Source organism: Pinus tabuliformis, chromosome Q, assembly GCF_031772625.1.
Source record: "Pinus tabuliformis cultivar Carrire ecotype Pingquan chromosome Q, CPIR1, whole genome shotgun sequence".
NCBI classification, from domain to species: Eukaryota; Viridiplantae; Streptophyta; class Pinopsida; order Pinales; family Pinaceae; genus Pinus; species Pinus tabuliformis.
Window position 1 is genome coordinate 660702627 of NC_142296.1, and position 24360 is coordinate 660726986.

The 24360-nt window shown below is 38.3% G+C and overlaps 6 pseudogenes; all 6 read right to left on the minus strand.

Annotated features, from left to right (window-relative positions):
• Positions 1 to 3727: 3727 nt before the first annotated feature.
• Positions 3728 to 4177, minus strand: LOC149221261 (ubiquitin-conjugating enzyme E2 28 pseudogene; annotated as a pseudogene).
• Positions 4178 to 9799: 5622 nt separating this feature from the next.
• Positions 9800 to 10789, minus strand: LOC149221262 (pentatricopeptide repeat-containing protein At3g26782, mitochondrial pseudogene; annotated as a pseudogene).
• Positions 10790 to 10878: 89 nt separating this feature from the next.
• LOC149221263 (pentatricopeptide repeat-containing protein At1g11290, chloroplastic pseudogene) lies at positions 10879 to 11823 on the minus strand (annotated as a pseudogene).
• A 601-nt stretch (positions 11824 to 12424) lies between these two features.
• LOC149221264 (pentatricopeptide repeat-containing protein At3g12770 pseudogene) lies at positions 12425 to 15516 on the minus strand (annotated as a pseudogene).
• Positions 15517 to 15701: 185 nt separating this feature from the next.
• On the minus strand, positions 15702 to 17132 carry LOC149221265 (pentatricopeptide repeat-containing protein At4g21300 pseudogene; annotated as a pseudogene).
• A 601-nt stretch (positions 17133 to 17733) lies between these two features.
• LOC149221266 (pentatricopeptide repeat-containing protein At3g12770 pseudogene) lies at positions 17734 to 21959 on the minus strand (annotated as a pseudogene).
• Between the last annotated feature and the right edge of the window lie 2401 nt (positions 21960 to 24360).

Sequence of the window (24360 nt, forward strand, 5' to 3'; positions counted from 1 at the left end):
AGACAATTTACTAGATCTTACTTAATATTTAGAGCATTTGCCTATATATAAGCCATATAAAATAAAACGCAAGTGAAAATATTGTTATAAATAAAAAGCTCATAGCTAACAAACACTATGTTTATTTTAATGTAATTTTCAAATAGTTAACTTAACTTGCCATTATTTCTATTAGGTATATAATTTATAACATTATATATGATAATAAAATTTGGGTAAGGATAAAAGTAGTCCATGATAGGTACCAACTTAGCATGCTAGCAAGTACCTTAATGCCATGATAGGTATCAACTTCGCATGCTAGTTAGGTCATTAATGTTATGGTGGAGGTGGTTTTCTAGCTAGATACTATATCCACCATTAACAAAACTTTTAACCATAACTTTACTTAGGATGCATCATACCTTTCAATTAATCCAAAAGTTATGTATTGAGATTGTGTATCCGAATATGATGTAGTGAGTGGTTGTACAATCACATAATTCATGGTCCTAACTAAACTACAAAATCTCTATTTCAAAAACTCCATTTCATCTTATTCTCTAATTCTAAAGTAAAATTATTATTTACAAGTGAGTCATAAAGTATGAATCTCAATATGATGTTGGCATGTACTTCAAGTTGTATATAAGTTTTTTTAATTATGTTGTTATGGGAGTCTATTTTGAATAAAGGATGTTTTTTGTCTTTATAATCTAAATTTTATAACATGTTTACCTACATTAGAGAACTAACTTCTACATAGAGTACTTTCCTCTATATGAGAGACACTATACCAATTGCAAGTGAAATTTCCTCTACTAACCAAAAATATTTAAAAAGAAAAATAACATATTACATTTTGGTATTAATGTAGGTCATTTATTTCCATCTTAACTTGTTATTATTTCAATTAAGTTTCTTATCTAAAGTATTATAAATGGTAATACAAATTTAGTAACCGATAATTTTAACTTCAAAGTAAATTAATTTTCCTGAAGTTTCAAACCACAACAAAGAACATTATCATTGAAATACTGCTACAATAAGTCCCATGTACATGAAGTGAGAAGGTAAGAGATTGAAGGAAATGCAAAGTAAGATGGATGGAGTAAAATCAAAAGCAAGAGGAGCAAGGGAAATGTAAGTGGTCAAAGAAAATGTAGAGTAGGGATTGAAGAAAATGCACATCAAGAGGCCAAAGTCTGAGATACCAGTAACAAAGGATACAAATAATTGAATTTGAGGAAAGCTAGTGAAGTTTTGAAATAGGGGGTTGGTCTAGTAAAATCAAGCTCACAAATTTTGTAATGGCACAATCACCCATTGCATCATATAAAGTTCATTAGACAAGTGATGGTTCCACTTGATAAAATAACAAATCATGAGAGAAATTATAGTTTGAGTCTTATCTACATCGATGGTGGATAAAAATATCCTTCCATTATCAAATCATTGAGAAAATTACCTAGATGTAGATGGTAGCTTGTATATTTTTAGCTCAGAGCATGATTGTGACTATCATGATTGACCCTTTTTTGTGTGACAAGAGACCCACAAGAAAACACATGTTCTTAACTAATTCACACGCAAGCTATTACTCTAGGTGAAAAATACACCTTGAAACTAAGGATCCGAAGCCCATTTATATGCCTTATTACATGACTTGTCATGGGAAACATATTAGGTTTAATAAAACTATGATCCTAAAAATCATGACTACATCTAAACTCATTGGAATTTATGGTCAACTAATGCTCACCTAAAAATCTCCCTCTAAACTTGACTTAACTAAATTATTTCGATTTAATAAGGAAAATCTACGTGTCATTGCGCCACCCTCCCTACTCCCATAACTATAGAATTTATTAAGATACATATGATGACCATGTATTAAATCATTTGCCAATTTACATGTACTTTAAAAATTACCATCTCTAAACTAACATTTTCTGGTTGCTTTGTGGCACTTATGTAGTCATTCTCTCCCCTTCTCACATTCTTAGACCTAATGCTCACTTCATGTTTGCCCAAACATTTGGCTATAAACAACACTTTCTTGACTTCAAAACCTACTCCTATGGTAGCCATGTCATGGAGCATTGTGTTCCTTTTAGCATTGACATTATATCACTCCCCTTAAAGAGTAAAACTAACCATATCTATGATACCACAATTTGGATTGGAAATGGAAGAGATAACCATATGCAAGAAAGAAACAATTAAAAAAATAAACTAGCAACCCATAAATCATACATAAGTTGTATCTTCTAAACCTTAATCATACATAAGATTTTACAACACTTTAATATAGATTCATTTTCAAATGTAATTAATAATTATATAAAAATGTTACTTTTTCATTTATAATTATAAATAACATATAATTTATAATTTTATTTTCACTATCATTTCCCACACATCACAAAAAGCTAAGAAAATAATTGTTTATTCACGTGATGGATTGTTTTGTTTATCAACTTTCTTGTGATATAAATACAAACCCAAATCAATGGTGGTGTGTGGAGAAGTTAGGAGGGAGGTGTATTAGTCCCCAATTGACAGAAAACTTGTGAGTTTTCATTACTAGCTATATTAGTTGTCATTTCTAGAACGATGAGAAAATATATTCAGATATTCCAAGCTTGTATGCTTTAAAGGGGTTCTAATAATAATGAAATTTACATTCATGAGATTTTTTGTGGTAAATATGAAAACATGAGAGATTGATGCAAGAAACCATCAATATTTGTGTGATTCTTCCATAACATTTCCACTATTAGCATTATGATTAGGTGAAAGCAAACATAAATAATGGTGCATACAGTATACAATCCACAATTTTAATTTTCTACATTAATATGATTGTCATTATAATGTGAAATAAATATCCAAAATGTGTGTGTATAAGCATATCCAAAATTTTCTCTACTATAAAATTTTACAAAATGGCACAACAAGCTCAATAGAATTTTTTATGGTGCCCTAGATAGAAAATGGCTCTGAGTAGTCACTCATTAAATTCCTAAATAATGATATATCAAATAAGGAAGAATTCTTTCTTATGTTGGGCATACTTGCATTGTCATATATAGCAATACATAGTGCAATGAGTATTTCATGAACACTTTAAGAGAATATATATAATTATGTTATTCAAGTGATACATTCAAAATCAAATAATAAAATGCATAAATAAAAATTCAAAATCAAACAACTAAATAAATAAATAAAAATTACACGCACTCTCCAATACTCTAAATTCTAAACCAACTCCTCATAGTCAATAAACTAGACTTCAATCATAAAAAAGAAATGGCACAAAACATTTCACTTTATTCCAAATAAATTAATGTCTATTGACATTTCACTTTACTGTCAATAGATTAATGTCTATTGACAACTATTTAATCTATAAGGCTAAGCTAGTATATAAATTAAAAACACAGATAAATCAAATACAACAAAGTCAATACCATCAACCCTTTTGTAAAAAGAAAAATTATATAATATATAAAATAAATAATTCTCAAATCTTTTTAACAATTTGAAGATTAAGCACACTAAAATAATACACATTTCATAATTTGAACACTAAGCCCAATAAAAACAATAAACATCTTCACTTCGATATATTCATGATAGTCAAGAACCAGACATGAACATGATCTTATTGTAAATTCTGATGAAATTTACCAAGTTCCCAACTAAAAAAATAAAATAAAAGCATGAGAGGAAAAACTGACATTTAATTGGTGGCATAATTTTGTGTCCACAACTTCGCTGTCTCCTCATAACTACGTCTATCGTTATTGTAAATCTGGGCAATTTCAGGGACAAGAGGATCTTCAGTGTTTGGGACACTTAGAAGAGAGAATATTGACAACAGTATCTGGGAAATTGTATGTGCAGGGCACCATTTCTCCTTCAAAACCTCAAGACAGACATTGCCGTTACAGTTAATGTTTGGATGATAAACTTTTGTCCGGAAAGTAACTTTGGGAGGCTTGAACGGGTAATCTCGAGGGATCTCGATGTCTATCCTAAAAATTCCCCCAGTAAATGGGGTGTCAGCTGGCCCCATAATATGGGCCTGCCAGTGAGATATATCATCTCCTACGGGTCCAACACTGCTACAGAATGACGGCAGATTCTTCTGTAAATCCTGAAGCTCCTTCATTATACGCTTACTCGTCATTGCTCTCCAAACTTCTGCGCCTCACAACCCTCTGTAACTCACACGTACCGTGCTCTTGATTCTAATATTAGACGTTGGAAGGCCTTTAGAAATCGATGACGTTAAGAAGACATGTAACGCACCGATATATATAGGGGTCCCTCGATTTTCTTGTTGCATATGACCGAAACACAAAAACTCTTACGTCGGCCGTATTCATTTGAACAAGTTGAGCAAACGGTGGATATGCAAGCTTATTAGGGAAGCAATGCGGCATTATGAGTACTTTTTTTTGGCTTGTTGGGTTCATTCTTTGTTATGGGCCTTTATTTTATGGTTCTAATTTCGAGGGGTAGAAGAAGAATTATACTAGCATTTGCACCAGATGTTGCAAAAGAAACGCCGTAAGGCATAAAATGCAGAAATCCATTATCCATGTAGTGTGTGCATTATTGAAGAAGGTGGATATCTCTAAATTTGTTAATTTGTTGCGAACATTTATGTTGTTGCATTGCTAATTTATTTAGAATCTATTACTACCTCCTTGGAATATAATTGTAGATATGGGTCTCCTGATCTCTTGTAAACATTCTAATTTGATGATTGTTATAGCTATGCATCCCATGAATACTATGGAGATTTTAACGCAAACCCTAAAGCATAATGAACAAAATTGATGCGGCTATGAATTTTTCCAACCTTCAGTCCTCTGATTGTGAACTCTAAGCCACATTTCAAGTTTACCAAAGCAAACCCCAAAGCATAATGAACAAAATTGATGCCGCTATGAATTTTTCCAACCTTCAGTCCTCATCTGATTTTGAACTTTGGCAAGAGACCTTTTAATAGTAGGCTAAAAGATTATTTTGAATGTCTTACAAGTCACAAGTGGGACAGGGGACTAGTTCGTTATGGTATATGGGATCCAGAGAATTATCAAAATGGATTTACAATGCGGAGAAAAGATTTGCAGGAAGCTTGAAGCTTGAATTCAATGCCGAGGCCACATCATGTAAGAGAACGAAAGATATGTAATTGACAAGTTTAATATAATAGCCGATGAGGGGAGGTTCCCCTAGTTAACTTATGACACCAAATCAAGAGGTGAATTTAGTCGTCGTACTTCTACTTCCTTGAAAAGCTTGTATGGAGATGAGATTGATGCATGATTAGGTTATTTTTCCTTCTCAACTCTGTATGTGGAATTGGGTTTTCTAGCTTTGAATAATGAGGCAAGGGAAGTTTTCATGAATTGTAGATTGTAGGTTATTTTAGGAATAAAGACATTTCTGTTAGGGAAATGGCTTTATCATGTTTGATTGAATTACACATCATTGAGACTTTACTAAAACATCCAATAATATTAACATTTATTAGAATTTTGATGATTTGCCTTATTTTGAAGTGACTCCAAAATGCTACACATGATCATTGTTCACAGTGTATTGGACCATAGTCTTTGATAAAATTGTTTTACAACTCATGCAACTGCTACTGCCTCTTTAATTCTTTTCATTTGAAAATTGCACCATTTAAGCTCAGCCATATTCTGGTGATGGAACATATAAATTTTACTGTACAATCCTCCCTGCTACCATCTCTAAATCCTGCAGGTACTGAGCAAGGCTCCCCACACCCCACCATTTAAGCTTAGCCATATTCTGGTGATGGAACATATAAATTTTACTATACAATCCTCCTTGCTACCATCTCTGAATCCTGCATGCACTAAGCAAGGCTCCCCACACCCGAAAATCAATTTTCAAGGGAATATTTTTAATAACGGCATGTGCATCATCCAGTTTCCCTGCAGGACGAGAAGATCGACCATACAGGCATAATGATATAGCCCAAGTGTGATACAATAAGACTCTTTAATTCTTTTCATTTGAAAATTGCACCATTTAAGCTCAGCCATATTCTGGTGATGGAACATATAAATTTTATTGTACAATCCTCCCTGCTACCATCTCTAAATCCTGCAGGTACTGAGCAAGGCTCCCCACACCCCACCATTTAAGCTTAGCCATATTCTGGTGATGGAACATATAAATTTTACTATACAATCCTCCTTGCTACCATCTCTGAATCCTGCATGCACTAAGCAAGGCTCCCCACACCCGAAAATCAATTTTCAAGGGAATATTTTTAATAACGGCATGTGCATCATCCAGTTTCCCTGCAGGACGAGAAGATCGACCATACAGGCATAATGATATAGCCCAAGTGTGATACAATAAGAACAAACTGGCAATATCGTTTCAGCTAAATTTGGTGAGCTCAGAGGTTTGTTTGCCTCTCAAGCCCAATTATTCATGCTCTAGAATCTGAATTGGGCAAAATTTACTGATCCAATGTTGTAAAGTTGATGATCGTTGAGAAAAGATCCATGAACATAAGAGCAAACTTCATGATTTGATGGGACCAAAATCCACATAGTCCAAGTAATTTATCTATCATTCAAAAAGGATTTTTATTCAGATGACTGAACATTGTCCAAGTAAACTTATCATTATCATTCAAGAAGATTTTTCAGAGAAGGGAAAGCGCTGCAAAACAAGTAATTCGTTTTCAAGCCATTATAAATATGTATGTCCAGAACAGTTGGTTAATCATGTTTTTTTTTTTTTGATCACACAAACACAAGCAAACCATGTAAGAGCTTCTGCAGTGATATCCAAGATGCAGAAGAAGACCAGACATATTATAAACACCGCACATTTTTGAAATTTTAGCAAATAGGAAGAGTTATGAAGTTTTTCTTCATGACAGGATATATTATTCTATACATAGAAGGCACATCAAAAGTTAATTCAACAGTCAAAATACAAATTTGACTATAAGGGTAGTTCTTCAGTCAAGTAGTGGAAATTGGCTAGCTTTGAGGCAAAAACCGTGCAGACAATGTGTGCTAGGCATGCTTTTGAAACTTTTGAAAGCCAAGTTTTAACACAAAAGGTAGATTTTCTTTCCAATGACAATAATCTTCACCATGCTTCTGCACTACACACCCTTTTTTCCATCAACACCTTCGACAAGATGAACTACTAAAGCATAATAACTGCATGCTGCCATGTTTTCAGGTTTGACTATTTACATATATGTACACCCAATGCGGAAGGGCATAATTTTATAGCACAAGAATTTTGGATAACTAAACTGCAATAGAAAAACAAGAAAGTGCCTTCTCTCAAGAACACAGTCTCCTGTCAAGGGAAGTCACTTGGAAAGGGATCACTCACATTTGCATACAGAAGGAAAAGCATGAAAATAAAATGCTATACAACAAATTGCCATAATTGATGGATAAATTTTGCACAGTGCCTAGGAGGCCCATCTCAAGGACTATCAAGAATCAAATGATCCAATGGCAGCCATGTCATAAACTTGAAAGGGATCTGTTTCAACACCATAGTCCATCAAAGTTCTGTCTTCCAGTTGATCATCATGGTCATACACAAAATCAGGAATCTCAATCTATCCCTTCCTAATGTAATCCCAGATAAATTCTAGACGATTTACATACTTCAGTTTCCAGTATAAATAGCATAACACATCAAAAACTGTATGAGCACATCTGCAACAATAGATCTAATGAATTATTTGAATCAAAATGCAAACTCAACTTAATACTCACCCTGAACTCAAGAAGAAACAGCCAAGGGTTGCAAAAAACAGTCTTGACTGAAGCCCTGAATGTAGGAAATACACCACCTGAAGCCTTTCCTTAAAAGCCAGAGGAAGTTATTCCTAGATCAACCACAAAGTAGACACACCAGGGCAGTTTTCACTCCTTTGAACAGAGGTATGAATGTAAACAAGACAGTAAGGCCCTTCAAGTATTTCATTTGAGATCTTATTGTAAACATATTTTTGTAGCCTACAAGAGGAGCTGCAGACATAAATATAAACTTCATCTCTTAATGGAAGGCGTGGATAATCTGAAAAGGGAGATATATGGTAGAGTCCAATTTTTTATTGCTGATTTATTTAACATGCTTCAAAAACAATTCATAGTTTATATAAACGAAAAAAATCCCAATCTGAACTGAATTGAAATAGCAAACATGGAATGGCAATAGGTTCAATGGAGCAATCAGTTTACAGACAGAACTCAACCACTAACAATCCACTTTGGAAACAAACCACCTTCACACAATAAACTAATTCGACTGAATTTTTAATGTGCCAACCAATTGGTAAAAAACATTGAGCTACAAGAGGTGCCATTACCAGACAGCTTAATAAACTTATCAAACACAATAATCCTTTTGTAGTATCGATTGATAACCATAAAAACTAAAACCTTAAAAGTCTACTCTGGCAATTTCAAGATGGCTCAGGGGTCACTACAATATAGTTGTATCCTTGTGGTAAAATGGAAAATCGAATTGTTCATCGATTTCAAGATGGCTCAAGGGTCACTACAATATAGTTGTATCCTCATGGAAAAATGGAAAATGAAATTGTTCAACGATGGCATGGAATTGAAATAGTGCTGGCCTAGGTTGAAGATATGGCACAGTGCTTGGATATAGATACAAAGAAGAAAGAGGAAGAATATATTGCAAAAATGTTAAACAAGACCTTATATTATTATGCACGCAGAAAATGAAACCACAAGCATAACAATTCTAGGAGAATTTATGCAATGGCAACTACAATAGAAGTATAGATGAAGATACAAAGGGAGAAAGAATTGAAGAGGAAAAACCAAATTCTATGTATTAGAGATGGAAGAAAACTCTTAGCCCAACACCAATAACTTCTTCACTCTACCAGCAATATGAACTCTTAAATATATCCTTCTGTCCAATATGATGTCTTAAATATATACTATTGTCTGAAGCATACTTTTCTTAGACAAAGTTGCTCACAAATTCGCTACCTAAACATTCATTATCATTCTATAAATGTGTTTTGATAACATATTTCTATAGATATGGGTTGCATCTACTCTTTTCACGGTTTGTATATTAGTTTATATGCCTTCGTCTTACCTTTGGGCAGGCACAACAGGCACAATATCAGTTCAAAAACACAGCTTAATAATGCAGCCAATCCAGTCATTCAGCAAGGTTGGGGCCTTATGCTTTTTAGTTTTCTGTGTTAGTTTAAACTATTACCAAGGAATTCAATTCTACAATTATATTATATGGGCAGACAGAAAGACCCATTAGCCCAATCTACTCCAATGCATATCATCTCTAAACAGTATAACTACCAATTAAGATAGCCTTGACCTCGTAATCTACATTAAGTGAAAAGCACGAATAAGATATAGATGCCACCATGCATCAAAGAGACAAGAAGGGGGAAGATGGAGTTTTGTCTTAGCTCTCTTACTTCACCTAACTGGAGAAAAGTGAGCTTGCTACCCGAGTCCCCACTCTCATCTCTCTTTCTTAGGTTGTCGAAGCTATTACTTTTTGTATCTATGGTTAGAGCTCTTCAATAGGATTTCAGCTTATGCTATCAGCCTATCACTGTTCTGACCCAATACATAAACACTTCCCACATTACCCTGTTACCCCCTTAGGTTATTTTATGTATGAAATTAAATTAAAAAATAGTTGTGGGCTAACATTTTCACAGAAGTTTGCACCTACGCAACTTGTGTTTTTGAACTCGCTTCATTCACTATTACCAATATTCACCGCAAGAACACAACCCATCCTTAAAATGGTGGAAACGATATGCATCCCTCATAATAATTTCTCGCATGACAATTTTGGAGATGAACTTGGTGGCAATATGACAGTCACCACACACACGAAGGTTTTTTGTGATCCGAATAGGAGTCCCAGGCCTTGTGCTAATAACCCCAAAAGCAATGGCCAGCCTCTCACTGTGACTACAAAGCATGTTTTCCTTCAGTTCCTCCTCCACATCATGCAGCACAAAATCTGTGCTAGGCAAATACCCTGCCTCCTTCATCTGCTTGTCCAAGGTTGACAACATTGCATAAATTTTCTCCGATTGAGGATGTGATCTGTCATCTGCAAGGAACGCGTGAATATTGTAGTTTACTTCAATCAGACTGCATCCTCGTATTTTTATGAGTCCCCTATCTTTTATCATTGTCCTCATTTTTACCACATCATCCCACCTGCCAGCTGCAGCATAGATATTTGACAGAAGTACATAGTACCCTGTATTGTCTGGCTCTGACTCAAAAAGTCGCTTCGCCCCGAGTTCTCCTAGTTGAACATTGCAGTGAATTCTACAAGTACCAAGCAATGTCCCCCACACTCCAGCATCAGGTTCTAATGGCATTTTTTTGATAAAGTTGTAAGCCTCATCCAGATGACCAGCACGGCCAAGAAGGTCAACCATGCAAGCATAGTGCTCCGTCCTAGGTGTGATGCAATAATCTCGAGACATGCATTCTAAATATTGCCAGCCCTCACTCACTAGGCCTGCATGACTGCAAGCAGACAAAACACAAACAAAGGTGATGTGGTTTGGCTTAATATGCGTCAATTTCTTTTGGCTATAAAGTTCCAAGGCATCCTTACAATTTCCATGCATCCCATAGCCTGCAATCATTGTATTCCATGAGACTACATCTTTTTCTACAATATTTTCAAAGAGTTCACGTGCAACATTTATATTTCCACACTTGACATACATGTCAATGAGATCAGTTGCTACAGAAACATCTGACTGAAGTTCATTCCTAATTATATAATCATGGATCCGTTTACCCTCCTGCAAAGCTGCTAAATGGGCACATTGGGTTGGACACCTGTAAGTTGCATTTCATGAAAAAGTATCAAGGCCTTGGCAGCATGGCCATTCTGAGCATAACCAGCAATCATAGCATTCCATGTGACTACATCTCTTTTCGATATTTTGTCAAACAACCTAGCCGCAACTTCTATATTCCCACATTTAGCATTCATATCTACAAGAGCAGTTCCCACAGAAACATCTGATTCCAATCCACTTCTGATAATGTATTCATGAACCCTCTTACCTTGTTCCAGATATGCTAAACATGCAAATGCAGGGAGAAAACTTACCATAGTGACTAAGTTAGGTGTTACTTGAGAAAATTGCATCTTACTAAAGAGTGTAAAAGCCTCATTCGCATCTACATTCTGTGCATAACCTGCAATCATTGCACTCCATGTGACTACATTTTTCACATTCATCGCATCGAAAAGTTTCATAGCAAGCTCCACATTTCCACATTTAGAATACATGTCTGTAAGGGCAGTTCCCACAAAAACATTTGATTCAAATCCACATTTGATGATGTAACTATGAGTCCACTTGCCCTGTTGCAGATCTCCTAAATGGGCATATGCTGAGAGCACACTCACCATGGTGACTGAGTTGGGCTTCATGTCTGCCAATTGCATTTGATAGAAAAGTTTCAAAGCTTCTTCGGCATGTTCATTTTGGGTATACCCTGCAGTCATTGCATTCCGTGACACCACATTTGTTATAGAAAGTTTGTCAAATAATCCTCGTGCAACCTGTAATTTCCCACACTTTGCATGCATAGTTACCAGGGAATTCCCCACAGAAACATCTGACACAAGAACCGACAACACATTTACAATGGTAACAGAGTCAGGTTTTAGGCCTGCAACATGCATTCTGTGAAATAGGGACAAGGCCTCCTCTCCATATCCATTCTGCCCATACCCTGAAATCATGGCAGTCCACGAGAGCCAATCCAGTCATTCGGCAAGGTTGGGGCCTTATGCTTTTTAGTTTTTTGTGTTAGTTTAAACTAATACCAAGGAATTCAATTCTACAATTATATTATATGGGCAGACAGAAAGACCCATTAGCCCAATCTACTCCAATGCATATCATCTCTAAATAGTATAACTACCAATTAAGATAGCCTTGACCTCATAATCTACATTAAGTGAAAAGCACGAATAAGATATAGATGCCACCATGCATCAAAGAGACAAGAAGGGGGAAGATGGAGTTTTGTCTTAGCTCTCTTACTTCACCTAACTGGAGAAAAGTGAGCTTGCTACCCGAGTCCCCACTCTCATCTCTCTTTCTTAGGTTGTCGAAGCTATTACTTTTTGTATCTATGGTTAGAGCTCTTCAATAGGATTTCAGCTTATGCTATCAGCCTATCACTGTTCTGACCCAATACATAAACACTTCCCACATTACCCTGTTACCCCCTTAGGTTATTTTATGTGTGAAATTAAATTAAAAAATAGTTGTGAGCTAACATTTTCACAGAAGTTTGCACCTACGCAACTTGTGTTTTTGAACTCGCTTCATTCACTATTACCAATATTCACCGCAAGAACACAACCCATCCTTAAAATGGTGGAAACGATATGCATCCCTCATAATAATTTCTCGCATGACAATTTTGGAGATGAACTTGGTGGCAATATGACAGTCACCACACACACGAAGGTTTTTTGTGATTCGAATAGGAGTCCCAGGCCTTGTGCTAATAACCCCAAAAGCAATGGCCAGCCTCTCACTGTGACTACAAAGCATGTTTTCCTTCAGTTCCTCCTCCACATCATGCAGCACAAAATCTGTGCTAGGCAAATACCCTGCCTCCTTCATCTGCTTGTCCAAGGTTGACAACATTGCATAAATTTTCTCCGATTGAGGATGTGATCTGTCATCTGCAAGGAACGCGTGAATATTGTAGTTTACTTCAATCAGACTACATCCTCGTATTTTTATGAGTCCCCTATCTTTTATCATTGTCCTCATTTTTACCACATCATCCCACCTGCCAGCTGCAGCATAGATATTTGACATAAGTACATAGTACCCTGTATTGTCTGGCTCTAACTCAAAAAGTCGCTTCGCCCCGAGTTCTCTAGTTGAACATTGCAGTGAATTCTACAAGTACCAAGCAATGTCCCCCACACTCCAGCATCAGGTTCTAATGGCATTTTTTTGATAAAGTTGTAAGCCTCATCCAGATGACCAGCACGCCAAGAAGGTCAACCATGCAAGCATAGTGCTCCGTCCTAGGTGTGATGCAATAATCTCGAGACATGCATTCTAAATATTGCCAGCCCTCACTCACAAGGCCTGCATGACTGCAAGCAGACAAAACACAAACAAAGGTGATGTGGTTTGGCTTAATATGCGTCAATTGCATTTGGCGATAAAGTTCCAAGGCATCCTTACAATTTCCATGCATCCCATAGCCTGCAATCATTGTATTCCATGAGACTACATCTTTTTCTACAATATTTTCAAAGAGTTCACGTGCAATATTTATATTTCCACACTTGACATACATGTCAATGAGAGCAGTTGCTACAGAAACATCTGACTGAAGTCCATTCCTAATTATATAATCATGGATCCGTTTACCCTCCTGCAGAGCTGCTAAATGGGCACATGCTGGGAGCACACATGTCATGGTGACAGAGTTGGGTTGGACACCTGCAAGTTGCATTTCATGAAAAAGTATCAAGGCCTTGGCAGCATGGCCATTCTGAGCATAACCAGCAATCATAGCATTCCATGTGACTACATCTCTTTTCGATATTTTGTCAAACAACCTAGCCGCAACTTCTATATTCCCACATTTAGCATACATATCTACAAGAGCAGTTCCCACAGAAACATCTGATTCCAATCCACTTCTGATAATGTATTCATGAACCCTCTTACCTTGTTCCAGATATGCTAAACATGCAAATGCAGGGAGCAAACTTACCATAGTGACTAAGTTGGGTGTTACTTGAGAAAATTGCATCTTACTAAAGAGTGTAAAAGCCTCATTCGCGTCTACATTCTGTGCATAACCTGCAATCATTGCACTCCATGTGACTACATTTTTCACATTCATCGCATCGAAAAGTTTCATAGCAAGCTCCACATTTCCACATTTAGAATACATGTCTGTAAGGGCAGTTCCCACAAAAACATTTGATTCAAATCCACATTTGATGATGTAACTATGAGTCCACTTGCCCTGTTGCAGATCTCCTAAATGGGCATATGCTGAGAGCACACTCACCATGGTGACTGAGTTGGGCTTCATGTCTGCCAATTGCATTTGATAGAAAAGTTTCAAAGCTTCTTCGGCATGTTCATTTTGGGTATACCCTGCAGTCATCGCATTCCGTGACACCACATTTGTTATAGAAAGTTTGTCAAATAATCCTCGTGCAACCTGTAATTTCCCACACTTTGCATGCATAGTTACCAGGGAATTCCCCACAGAAACATCCGACACAAGAACCGACAACACATTTACAATGGTAACAGAGTCAGGTTTTAGGCCTGCAACATGCATTCTGTGAAATAGGGACAAGGCCTCCTCTCCATATCCATTCTGCCCATACCCTGAAATCATGGCAGTCCACGAGAGCCAATCCAGTCATTCGGCAAGGTTGGGGCCTTATGCTTTTTAGTTTTCTGTGTTAGTTTAAACTAATACCAAGGAATTCAATTCTACAATTATATTATATGGGCAGACAGAAAGACCCATTAGCCCAATCTACTCCAATGCATATCATCTCTAAACAGTATAACTACCAATTAAGATAGCCTTGACCTCATAATCTACATTAAGTGAAAAGCACGAATAAGATGTAGATTCCACCATGCATCAAAGAGACAAGAAGGGGGAAGATGGAGTTTTGTCTTAGCTCTCTTACTTCAACTAATTGGAGAAAAGTGAGCTTGCTACCCGAGTCCCCACTCTCATCTCTCTTTCTTAGGTTGTCGAAGCTATTACTTTTTGTATCTATGGTTACAGCTCTTCAATAGGATTTAAGCTTATGCTATCAGCCTATCACTGTTCTGACCCAATACAAAAACACTTCCCACATTACCCTGTTACCCCCTTAGGTTATTTTATGTATGAAATTAAATTAAAAAATAGTTGTGGGCTAACATTTTCACAGAATTTTGCACCTACGCAACTTGTGTTTTTGAACTCGCTTCATTCACTATTACCAATATTCACCGCAAGAACACAACCCATCCTTAAAATGGTGGAAACGATATGCATCCCTCATAATAATTTCTCGCATGACAAATTTGGAGATGAACTTGGTGGCAATATGACAGTCACCACACACACGAAGGTTTTTTGTGATCCGAATAGGAGTCCCAGGCCTTGTGCTAATAACCCCAAAAGCAATGGCCAGCCTCTCACTGTGACTACAAAGCATGTTTTCCTTCAGTTCCTCCTCCACATCATGCAGCACAAAATATGTGCTAGGCAAATACCCCGCCTCCTTCATCTGCTTGTCCAAGGTTGACAACATTGCATAAATTTTCTCCGATTGAGGATGTGATCTGTCATCTGCAAGGAACGCGTGAATATTGTAGTTTATTTCAATCAGACTGCATCCTCGTATTTTTATGAGTCCCCTATCTTTTATCATTGTCCTCTTTTTTACCACATCATCCCAACTGCCAGCTGCAGCATAGATATTTGACAGAAGTACATAGTACCCTGTATTGTCTGGCTCTCACTCAAAAAGTCGCTTCGCCCCGAGTTCTCCTAGTTGAACATTGCAGTGAATTCTACAAGTACCAAGCAATGTCCCCCACACTCCAGCATCAGGTTCTAATGGCATTTTTTTGATAAAGTTGTAAGCCTCATCCAGATGACCAGCACGCCAAGAAGGTCAACCATGCAAGCATAGTGCTCCGTCCTAGGTGTGATGCAATAATCTCGAGACATGCATTCTAAATATTGCCAACGCTCACTCACTAGGCCTTCATGACTGCAAGTAGACAAAACACAAACAAAGGTTATGTGGTTTGGCTTAATATGCGTCAATTGCATTTGGCGATAAAGTTCCAAGGCATCCTTACAATTTCCATGCATTCCATAGCCTGCAATCATTGTATTCCATGAGACTACATCTTTTTCTACAATATTTTCAAAGAGTTCACGTGCAATATTTTTATTTCCACACTTGACATACATGTCAATGAGAGTAGTTGCTACAGAAACATCTGACTGAAGTCCATTCCTAATTATATAATCATGGATCCGTTTACCCTCCTGCAGAGCTGCTAAATGGGCACATGCTGGGAGCACACATGTCATGGTGACAGAGTTGGGTTGGACACCTGCAAGTTGCATTTCATGAAAAAGTATCAAGGCCTTGGCAGCATGGCCATTCTGAGCATAACCAGCATTCATAGCATTCCATGTGACTACATCTCTTTTCGATATTTTTTCAAACAACCTAGCCGCAAGTTCTATATTCCCACATTTAGCATACATATCTACAAGAGCAGTTCCCACAGAAACATCTGATTCCAATCCACTTCTGATAATGTATTCATGAACCCTCTTACCCTGTTCCAGATATGCTAAACATGCAAATGCAGGGAGCAAACTTACCATAGTGACTAAGTTGGGTGTTACTTGAGAGAATTGCATCTTACTAAAGAGTGTAAAAGCCTCATTCACGTCTACATTCTGTGCATAACCTGCAATCATTGCACTCCATGTGACTACATTTTTCACATTCATCGCATCGAAAAGTTTCATAGCAAGCTCCACATTTCCACATTTAGAATACATGTCTGTAAGGGCAGTTCCCACAAAAACATTTGATTCAAATCCACATTTGATGATGTAACTATGAGTCCACTTGCCCTGTTGCAGATCTCCTAAATGGGCATATGCTGAGAGCACACTCACCATGGTGACTGAGTTGGGCTTCATGTCTGCCAATTGCATTTGATAGAAAAGTTTCAAAGCTTCTTCGGCATGTTCATTTTGGGTATACCCTGCAGTCATCGCATTCCGTGACACCACATTTGTTATAGAAAGTTTGTCAAATAATCCTCGTGCAACCTGTAATTTCCCACACTTTGCATGCATAGTTACCAGGGAATTCCCCACAGAAACATCTGACACAAGAACTGACAACACATTTACAATGGTAATAGAGTCAGGTTTTAGGCCTGCAACATGCATTCTGTGAAATAGGGACAAGGCCTCCTCTCCATATCCATTCTGCCCATACCCTGAAATCATGGCAGTCCACGAGAGCCAATCCAGTCATTCGGCAAGGTTGGGGCCTTATGCTTTTTAGTTTTCTGTGTTAGTTTAAACTAATACCAAGGAATTCAATTCTACAATTATATTATATGGGCAGACAGAAAGACCCATTAGCCCAATCTACTCCAATGCATATCATCTCTAAACAGTATAACTACCAATTAAGATAGCCTTGACCTCATAATCTACATTAAGTGAAAAGCACGAATAAGATATAGATGCCACCATGCATCAAAGAGACAAGAAGGGGGAAGATGGAGTTTTGTCTTAGCTCTCTTACTTCACCTAACTGGAGAAAAGTGAGCTTGCTACCCGAGTCCCCACTCTCATCTCTCTTTCTTAGGTTGTCGAAGCTATTACTTTTTGTATCTATGGTTAGAGCTCTTCAATAGGATTTAAGCTTATGCTATCAGCCTATCACTGTTCTGACCCAATACATAAACACTTCCCACATTACCCTGTTACCCCCTTAGGTTATTTTATGTATGAAATTAAATTAAAAAATAGTTGTGGGCTAACATTTTCACATAAGTTCACACCTACGCAACTTGTGTTTTTGAACTCGCTTCATTCACTATTACCAATATTGACCGCAAGAACACAACCCATCCTTAAAATGGTGGAAACGATATGCATCCCTCATAATAATTTCTCGCATGACAATTTTGGAGATGAACTTGGTGGCAATATGACAGTCACCACACACACGAAGGTTTTTTGTGATCCGAATAGGAGTCCCAGGCCTGGTGCTAATAACCCCAAAAGCAATGGCCAGCCTCTCACTGTGACTACAAAGCATGTTTTCCTTCAGTTCCTCCTCCACATCATGCAGCACAAAATCTGTGCTAGGCAAATACCCCGCCTCCTTCATCTGCTTGTCCAAGGTTGACAACATTGCATAAATCTTCTTCGATTGAGGATGTGATCTGTCATCTGCAAGGAACGCGTGAATATTGTAGTTTACTTCAATCAGACTGCATCCTCGTATTTTTATGAGTCCCCTATCTTTTATCATTGTCCTCATTTTTACCACATCATCCCACCTGCCAGCTGCAGCATAGATATTTGACAGAAGTACAAAGTACCCTGTATTGTCTGGCTCTGACTCAAAAAGTCGCTTCGCCCCGAGTTCTCTTAGTTGAACATTGCAGTGAATTCTACAAGTACCAAGCAATGTCCCCCACACTCCAGCATCAGGTTCTAATGGCATTTTTTTGATAAAGTTGTAAGCCTCATCCAGATGACCAGCATGGCCAAGAAGGTCAACCATGCAAGCATGGTGCTCCGTCCTAGGTGTGATGCAATAATCTCGAGACATGCATTCTAAATATTGCCAGCCCTCACTCACTAGGCCTGCATGACTGCAAGCAGACAAAACACAAACAAAGGTGATGTGGTTTGGCTTAATATGCGTCAATTGCATTTGGCGATAAAGTTCCAAGGCATCCTTACAATTTCCATGCATTCCATAGCCTGCAATCATTGTATTCCATGAGACTACATCTTTTTCTACAATATTTTCAAAGAGTTCACGTGCAATATTTTTATTTCCACACTTGACATACATGTCAATGAGAGCAGTTGCTACAGAAACATCTGACTGAAGTCCATTCCTAATTATATAATCATGGATCCGTTTACCCTCCTGCAGAGCTGCTAAATGGGCACATGCTGGGAGCACACATGTCATGGTGACAGAGTTGGGTTGGACACCTGCAAGTTGCATTTCATGAAAAAGTATCAAGGCCTTGGCAGCATGGCCATTCTGAGCATAACCAGAAATCATAGAATTCCATGTGACTACATCTCTTTTCGATATTTTGTCAAACAACCTAGCCGCAACTTCTATATTCCCACATTTAGCATACATATCTACAAGATCTGTTCCCACAGAAACATCTGATTCCAATCCACTTCTGATAATGTATTCATGAACCCTCTTACCTTGTTCCAGATTTGCTAAACATGCAAATGCAGGGAGCAAACTTACCATAGTGACTAAGTTGGGTGTTACTTGAGAAAATTGCATCTTACTAAAGAGTGTAAAAGCCTCATTCCCGTCTACATTATGTGCATAACCTACAATCATTGCACTCCATGTGACTACATTTTTCACATTCATCGCATCGAAAAGTTTCATAGCAAGCTCCACATTTCCACATTTAGAATACATGTCTGTAAGGGCAGTTCCCACAAAAACATTTGATTCAAATCCACATTTGATGATGTAACTATGAGTCCACTTGCCCTGTTGCAGATCTCCTAAATGGGCATATGCTGAGAGCACACTCACCATGGTGACTGAGTTGGGCTTCATGTCTGCCAATTGCATTTGATAGAAAAGTTTCAAAGCTTCTTCGGCATGTTCATTTTGGGTATACCCTGCAGTCATCGCATTCCGTGACACCACATTTGTTATAGAAAGTTTGTCAAATAATCCTCGTGCAACCTGTAATTTCCCACACTTTGCATGCATAGTTACCAGGGAATTCCCCACAGAAACATCTGACACAAGAACTGACAACACATTTACAATGGTAACAGAGTCAGGTTTTAGGCCTGCAACATGCATTCTGTGAAATAGGGACAAGGCCTCCTCTCCATATCCATTCTGCCCATACCCTGAAATCATGGCAGTCCACGAGAGCCAATCCAGTCATTCGGCAAGGTTGGGGCCTTATGCTTTTTAGTTTTCTGTGTTAGTTTAAACTAATACCAAGGAATTCAATTCTACAATTATATTATATGGGCAGACAGAAAGACCCATTAGCCCAATCTACTCCAATGCATATCATCTCTAAACAGTATAACTACCAATTAAGATAGCCTTGACCTCATAATCTACATTAAGTGAAAAGCACGAATAAGATATAGATGCCACCATGCATCAAAGAGACAAGAAGGGGGAAGATGGAGTTTTGTCTTAGCTCTCTTACTTCACCTAACTGGAGAAAAGTGAGCTTGCTACCCGAGTCCCCACTCTCATCTCTCTTTCTTAGGTTGTCGAAGCTATTACTTTTTGTATCTATGGTTAGAGCTCTTCAATAGGATTTCAGCTTATGCTATCAGCCTATCACTGTTCTGACCCAATACATAAACACTTCCCACATTACCCTATTACGCCCTTAGGTTATTTTATGTATGAAATTAAATTAAAAAATAGTTGTGGGCTAACATTTTCACAGAAGTTTGCACCTACGCAACTTGTGTTTTTGAACTCGCTTCATTCACTATTACCAATATTCACCGCAAGAACACAACCCATCCTTAAAATGGTGGAAACGATATGCATCCCTCATAATAATTTCTCGCATGACAATTTTGGAGATGAACTTGGTGGCAATATGACAGTCACCACACACACGAAGGTTTTTTGTGATCCGAATAGGAGTCCCAGGCCTTGTGCTAATAACCCCAAAAGCAATGGCTAGCCTCTCACTATGACTACAAAGCATGTTTTCCTTCAGTTCCTCCTCCACATCATGCAGCACAAAATCTGTGCTAGGCAAATACCCCGCCTCCTTCATCTGCTTGTCCAAGGTTGACAACATTGCATAAATCTTCTCCGATTGAGGATGTGATCTGTCATCTGCAACGAATGCGTGAATATTGTAGTTTACTTCAATCAGACTGCCTCCTCGTATTTTTATGAGTCCCCTATCTTTTATCATTGTCCTCATTTTTACCACATCATCCCACCTGCCAGCTGCAGCATAGATATTTGACAGAAGTAGATAGTACCCTGTATTGTCTGGCTCTGACTCAAAAAGTCGCTTCCCCCCGAGTTCTCCTAGTTGAACATTGCAGTGAATTCTACAAGTACCAAGCAATGTCCCCCACACTCCAGCATCAGGTTCTAATGGCATTTTTTTGATAAAGTTGTAAGCCTCATCCAGATGACCAGCACGGCCAAGAAGGTCAACCATGCAAGCATAGTGCTCCGTCCTAGGTGTGATGCAATAATCTCGAGACATGCATTCTAAATATTGCCAGCCCTCACTCACTAGGCCTGCATGACTGCAAGCAGACAAAACACAAACAAAGGTGATGTGGTTTGGCTTAATATGCGTCAATTGCATTTGGCGATAAAGTTCCAAGGCATCCTTACAATTTCCATGCATCCCATAGCCTGCAATCATTGTATTCCATGAGACTACATCTTTTTCTACAATATTTTCAAAGAGTTCACGTGCAATATTTTTATTTCCACACTTGACATACATGTCAATGAGAGCTGTTGCTACAGAAACATCTGACTGAAGTCCATTCCTAATTATATAATCATGGATCCGTTTACCCTCCTGCAGAGCTGCTAAATGGGCACATGCTGGGAGCACACATGTCATGGTGACAGAGTTGGGTTGGACACCTGCAAGTTGCATTTCCTGAAAAAGTATCAAGGCCTTGGCAGCATGGTCATTCTGAGCATAACCAGCAATCATAGCATTCCATGTGACTACATCTCTTTTCGATATTTTGTCAAACAACCTAGCCGCAACTTCTATATTCCCACATTTAGCATACATATCTACAAGAGCAGTTCCCACAGAAACATTTGATTCCAATCCACTTCTGATAATGTATTCATGAACCCTCTTACCTTGTTCCAGATATGCTAAACATGCAAATGCAGGGAGCAAACTTACCATAGTGAATGCCCCCAGTAAATGGGGTGTCAGCTGGCCCCATAATATGGGCCTGCCAGTGAGATATATCATCTCCTACGGGTCCAACACTGCTACAGAATGACGGCAGATTCTTCTGTAAATCCTGAAGCTCCTTCATTATACGCTTACTCGTCATTGCTCTCCAAACTTCTGCCCCTCACAACCCTCTGTAACTCACACGTACCGTGCTCTTGATTCTAAGATTAGACGTTGGAAGGCCTTTAGAAATCGATGACGTTAAGAAGACATGTAACGCACCGATATATATAGGGGTCCCTCAATTTTCTTGTTGCATATGACCGAAACACAAAAACTCTTACGTCAGCCGTATTCATTTGAACAAGTTGAGCAAACGGTGGATATGCAAGCTTATTAGGGAAGCAATGCGGCATTATGAGTACTTTTTTTTGGCTTGTTGGGTTCATTCTTTGTTATGGGCCTTCATTTTATGGTTCTAATTTCGAGGGGTAGAAGAAGAATTATATTATTGAGATATTGTTGTTCGTCGTGGGGGTAATACTGGTAAATTCTAGCATGAGAAAGTGTAAAAGTGGTAATAGTGGTAATATGCATTGGAATGGTTTGTAAAATGCTTCATGGCTACGAGTTTCTAGTATTGATATTTTTTTTGTTAGTAGTATTGGAACCCTCTAGGGATATAAAATACATATATTGGTATCACATCTTAGATTTACAGTGCCCAAGCTACATGGGCCAAGAAACTAGTTAAATGTTGGTGCAAAATATGAGTAGGGGGAATCACTACAATCGGGAATTTTGAATTTTTGGATTTTTGGATTTATCTATACTTGGTGATGTGGAAAAGTGACATGGAGGCCACATGGATGTGACGTGTTAAGTGACATGGTAGTTCCACGGTGATGGGTGTTAATGACCGTGTGGCAAGCAATTATGGCATAGGAAAAGATCTGTAGCATGTTGTGGCAAGGTAAGGGTTGACATGGATATCACATTACTTAAGTGACATTGGCCAAACCGAAAGTTGTTTTCAAGGGATATAGGAAATGGTTTTGGAAAATTTCCCCAATGCCCAAAAGCAATGGATGACCATTACGTGGTTGAAGGGTGATTTGTGTTTTCTAAGAGCATTACGGAAATTAACCTTCCACGACATCAAATGTTTGAGGTTCATTGAATTGGGTGGGGTTGATCATCGTCATTAGATATTTGGGGTGCAACTAGTGGATACAAAGGGGAGATGGGAACCGCTCATCCCCTAAACTAATGAATAGTCACCAAGAGATAGTGGGGCATTAACGAGTGTAGGGTGGAATGGAGAGCATAGGTGTGGCCATAGAATAAGAAAGATAACGAAAAGAAAAATAAAGAAAAGAAGATAATGGAAGAATAAATATGGGTAGTAAGTGGAAAAAGAAAGGAAGGCGAAGGAAAAAGAAATATAAGGTTAGGTGGTGATGAAACAGGAAGGTGGCAGAGGAAGTGACGTAGAACTAGTCACAAAGTGCCATGTGGAATTAGATGCCATATTGATGAAAGGAGATTTTGGGGTAAGGAAAAATCCCTTTCATTTACAAATTTTGATCCGGAGGCTTGTGGGTTATGGCCCACAAACCTATCGGAAGCGTTTATTTGAGGCCTTAAGCCTTTAAATCGGGAGCACACTTCATATCCGAATACACAAGATGCATGTGAAATACACAGAAAACCCAACCCGAAACACTTAAGGCCAGACTTCAAAATTATACACCTGCATTTAGAACTCGTTGAGTCCTCTCTCTCGGTCCACCGCCTTCTCGCTGTCCTTCATTATCTCTGATCTCCGATCGACCTTCATCGCTATCGGCCCATCGCATATCGGCATTCCACCACACCGTCCACCAGTCCTTCACCTCTGCTATTAAATTGAAACCATCGATCTGGTGCTCAATCTGATGGTTGTCGCTTAGCTTGATCGATCAACTTGCGCGACAATCCTCCACCGTCGATCTGCACTCAAAAGACCTAACGGTTCAAAACGATTTCGGGTAGACAACAAGCACGAGGATTAACCGCCCAAAAAGCGGTTTCCTCTCTCCTCCTTGCTGCTACGTGTCGCTTAATGAGTGGAATCAGGTGCTCACCCTTCAATACCACTTATGGGTTTGAGGTCACCTGAAATACCACTTCCATTGTTTAACACCCACTCTTTGTCGATTATCTTCTGTGCTCTTTCACCACGCGATGACCATCGATCTGTTGGTCTGTCGATCCCACGATCCAGATCAACTTCCAGCGATTCCTTACCTTCCGCCATTCCTGTCCGTTGATTTATGAGATCCAACGGATCCTGTGCATTGTTTCTCCAACCTCCTCTTGGACTTGATCTCTCCTTCGATTGATGGACTTACGCCTTTCTTAGGTTTCCTGCCAGACTTTGTTAACACACGACACACCATACAATCATTGGATCACCATTGATCAGGCTTACAGTGATCGACAGTTGATCAAACCTGCAACACAGAATATTCAGACTATCTATGAACAACACACAGTGCACACAATATCAACACTGAACA